Here is a 4,764-nt window from a genome sequence, read left to right on the forward strand (position 1 = left end):
AGACATTTTTAAGAGTAGAATAATGATTTAACTATCCACTTCCATAGTAAGTAATCCAGATGGTTTGAACAATTGCTTTTGAAGTTTCATTTGTATCTCTTTGCACTTCTTCAACCAGGCATGTTTTCCTGATACTGATACACCTAACTCGTTAGAAAACCAAACACATATTTAAAAGAGGCAAAATCTACCAGCAGAAAATATGAAAATATACAGAAAGAGGACAGAAAGGGGCCGAAGTCGATCAGAAGTAGCAAAAGTTTATCTTTGCAACTGAAGCTACAAAATTACTGTCTGCATTATAGTTAACTAGTCAATTAAAGTTTTCCTTCACTGTCTCTGCACATAAAGCAGCTACGATTGTAGTCACCAGCTGAGTAAATAAAAGCAATGTAGATGCTCTGAGTTGAAAAAGCCACAGGTCTCAGATATTGTCAGTAACTGCCCAGACAAGCAGATGATTATCAACTAAAAAAAATAACAGATGTAGATTATCCAGCTTCTCTGCCCTGAAACACAATTAATATGAAAAATTCTCTGGGAGTTGAATAGTCACTCAAATTGAATTTCTCAAGTCCAGATCCATCTCTTGAAGACACTGCTGTCTTATTCATAAATTAGGAATGGAAAATGGTCCTTTAATAATGTAATCATTTATAGTATTTGGTGCCCATATTTAGGCAATGCTTGTTAGGAATGATGTGATCCACTATCAGTTTTCCAACTATTTGTCCACTTCTCTCAGGCACTTGAGTTTCTTGGACCTGGAATATCCCTGTGTGTTGACCCGTATACTCTTAACCTGCCAGCAGCCTTTTACTTTGTAGAAAGATAGTGGGGAGACAACTCCTTTGCAGGCTCAGCATAGGTGGATTCAGCCCTCATGGCGCTATGCATGCCTAAAACAGGGCATGTTGTGTGGTACCACCTTGTAAGGCACCATCACGTAGTGGGATTGCTTTTTCCCATGGGCAAATAAATCCAGAGGGCTTTCCCATCCTGATGTGTCCACATTGTTTATACTGGGCTGTGCTGACTGACCTGGAAGGAAGGAAGTGGAAGAAGTGGGAAAGATAAAGAGATGCTGAGTCCTGCAGTTCTGGATGAGGTTCCCCACAGAGGGGATAGAGGCTGACTGCTCTCTGGGCACCAAGTTTATCTGTCTTCTTACCCCCTCCCTCCTCATATATTCTACATAAGGCCTAAGTATCACCCTCCAGGACAAGTTGTGAGGCTGAGGTGGAGAGCTTGCCTGTAAGGAGAAACAACGACAAAGACTGTTGTCTTCCAGTCCAGACCACAGCTAAGGAATAAATGAGCCCTTCACATCCTACTTTTAGCTCTGGGAGGGCACCAAGAGCTGTCCCTGTGGGACAAGGCAAGCAGGTTCTCTTTGTTCAGGGCTTAGAGGGGTGAAACAGAGACACAGGAGATCAGGCACAAGGACTACAAATCCTAGCCCATATCTGTACTGTCCAAAGAACTGGGAAATACATCCATGTTGATAGATGCAGCAGAAATGGAAGCTGTGTATGGCTCTGTTTCCCAGCATGTAATGGTGACACTCCTCTCACCACAGACACAGCAGTGATGGAAAGAGCACAGCTGTCTCTCATGACAGGCATGCTCAGTACCCCAGAGGCCTTCCCTACACGCGTGGATCTGGGTGCTCCTAGATCTCATCCCCCACTCTCTTTCAAATGACAACTTTTTGAAGATATCTTGAAAACAGAATTTTAATACAATTTTAAGTTCCATGGAATTGTAGATGGAATTCTTCACACATGAGAATGCAACTCCTAAGTTGATAAGTAACTATTAGAAAGTTTGTCAGTCTGTGATTCTGTGATTTAAAAAACTGGCATCCATTGAAATTCAGTGGAAAATATTCAGTTTTACTTTTTGCCTTATCTATTATAACTAGACTCATAAACGTATTCCTACTTGTGTTGGTAGCATCTAAGTAGCTAATCCTTTGCACATTGTTTACACTAATCAATCAAACTTCTGAGTTTGAAGTGAACTGTAAGTACTGATTGTTTGCTTGGATAGTCTCAGAGTCAGTCACATAATACAAACTTCCTGTTATCAATGCTCCACAGCAGCCAGCAGCACTAAAGTGAGAAAGTCACAGCCTGGATGTTTAAAGAAGTGGTTGCCATGTGTCTAATAGTATATTAGCTACCATTTCATTAAAATTCAGCATATCCAGTGGAGTTTAAATTTACTTAAAGATCATACAGATTTGTGCCATCTGTAGTACACTTTTTAGCTCTACAAAGGCGTCATCTGTACTGCAATATGTAGAAGTTTACCCAGCCACTTAAACAATCTGGTAAAAACTTTTATGCGTGACTGAAAAGGAAAAACTGTCCCTCAAAATAAATAAATAAATAAATAAATAAATAAATAAATAAATAAATAAATAAATAGACAAATAAATGCACTTCTCTTCAGAATGTAGCAGATATCTCTGGCATCCAAGAAATATAGTGCCCTGTTTGAGCTTCCACTTCATTATTTATGCAACATAGGAAATTATAAGACTATATTTTTCAGAGCTAGAAGAATCAAACAACAATTTTGTTCATCAGCATTATGGCTTAGCACTGTTATGTTCATGAACTTTCAAGAATGATTTCTAATTAGCCACACATATAATCTTTTATTGATGCTTGCTTTGTTCTTTCTAACCCACAGCAATCTACTTTGGGTCTTCCTTAATATACCGATGCCTTAAATATTGCGTACAAGGATGATTTCAAAAGGTGCATTTGTAATTAAGCAATAAGAGGCAAATTTGATGAAGCCATGGATTGCACAGAGTAATTAGGGGGAAAAAAAATACAATTGTCATTTTGATTAAGCTTGATTTTGAATGCAATAACCCCTCCCCCAGTGGTTGATCTAAATAAAGTATTTCAAAAGCCACTGGGTTGTATTGCTATGGTAACCCACTGAACCACTGAAATAACAATTATGTGTCTGACATTATACATAAAGATTCCATTTTCCCTCCAAAATGCCATACTGATATATTTAATTTTTTCCACAACCCTTTCTCCACGTCAAGTAGAAAATTGGTTTTCTCTAACCTCACATTATTAAATCTACTGATTCGTCAAGGTAGATTATATTCTGCATTGTTTTATTTCTGTAATTTTGTCTTAAAAGTCATGACCTTCAAACTGAACATAGCAAAAGCTGTAGTATATAGCACCTCACGTAAAAAGTCACATGTTCTGGGAAAGACTGAAAATGAAAATGATCTGTGAATGGTGAACTACATCTGGACATTGTAGTAATGAACCAATGCGACTCTGCATGCTCGGAAATGTCTACAGCGTAATAAACCTGCTCATGTGACATGCTGAATTGTAATCTAAATCTGACACTCATATTCATCTTCCAAGAGAAAACAATTTTTTTTCTTTTTTTCTGTAGAAGTATTTTACTGAATTTAATTAGAATTTGAATAAGAGACAGAGGTGTAGTATCCTTGAGGCTAGTTAATACAATCTGTTTCATAAAGAAGACAGCACTCATGTTTTCATACTGACTTAGCTCTTCAGAAGACAGTTTGTGTATTTTAAAATATTCATACCAGTCTCATGAATTTTGCCAGAAAAGTATTTATATTTTTACCCTACTTATCACATTGTATAGCAGAACTGCAGAGAGAGACTGGAAACAGATTATTGCTGTCCTCCTGAGTGTGCTTTCTTTTGCACTTATATGTAAACTCAACGAAGGGTCTCACTGGTATGAAACAATGCCTCTGAACGGAGTCCTCACTATCAGGACAGTTTATAGGGTTTATCGAGTGAACTCATCACTTTTAAAAGTTAAAAACCTAAGTTCTTACTGCAATTCCTAGAAAAGGTGTCTTGTTTCCTAGAAATAGGAATCTTAAGCTGTTTCAGGGCCCAAACAAATTACTTTTTTGAATTAATCTGAATGGAGGGAGAATTTCTGATTTATTGTTTGTTCTTTCTACACTTACAGTACAGTAGCCTAAATGTCCACTAAGAAAACCCTAAAATCTCTACCACGCACCATAGCTGGTTTTAGGGAAATAGCATAGACACTTTTTCTGACTCCAGAAAGTATACCCAGAGAGTATACTCGAGAAAGATCCCCAACAGGTTAGGTAGGAATGTGAATGTATAAATATGAAGTCATGTTCAGCAAATTTAATTTCAAATCTGGGATGCGAACAGAAATTTGAATGTTAGGCCTGATATTTCATACTGAGTGAGAGTTCACAGTTTAGCTCCTGAACAGCATCAGTAGAAGACCTGAATATAACTCTTGAAACTTGAGTTTTTTAAGGAATTTTCTACCTTGTAAAAAGAATCATATTAAATTTCATTAATTTGAGAATTACATATGTTCTACATTTGTATATAAACTATTTTTTATTTTATATTTTATTTTATATTTATTTTATATTTTATCACTGCATTATCAGTCATCAGTTGTGTTCAGATTGTGCACTGACTTCAGATATCACATTTCTTCAAATCCAAAATTGGAACTGGAAGTACATTTGGATTATGCAACAATATTAAAAGTTCTATTTCCTAAAATCATACAATCATAGAATGTCCTGGGTTGAAAAGGACCTCAAAGATCATCTAGTTTCAACAAGCTGCCATGGGCAGGGTTGCCAACCACTGGACCAAACCACCCAGAGCTGCATCCTGCCATAATACGGCTACAGGCAGCCTACAAATCTTTGTAAATCTATCAGATATTTCTCAA

Source organism: Meleagris gallopavo, chromosome 1, assembly GCF_000146605.3.
Source record: "Meleagris gallopavo isolate NT-WF06-2002-E0010 breed Aviagen turkey brand Nicholas breeding stock chromosome 1, Turkey_5.1, whole genome shotgun sequence".
NCBI lineage: Eukaryota > Metazoa > Chordata > Aves > Galliformes > Phasianidae > Meleagris > Meleagris gallopavo.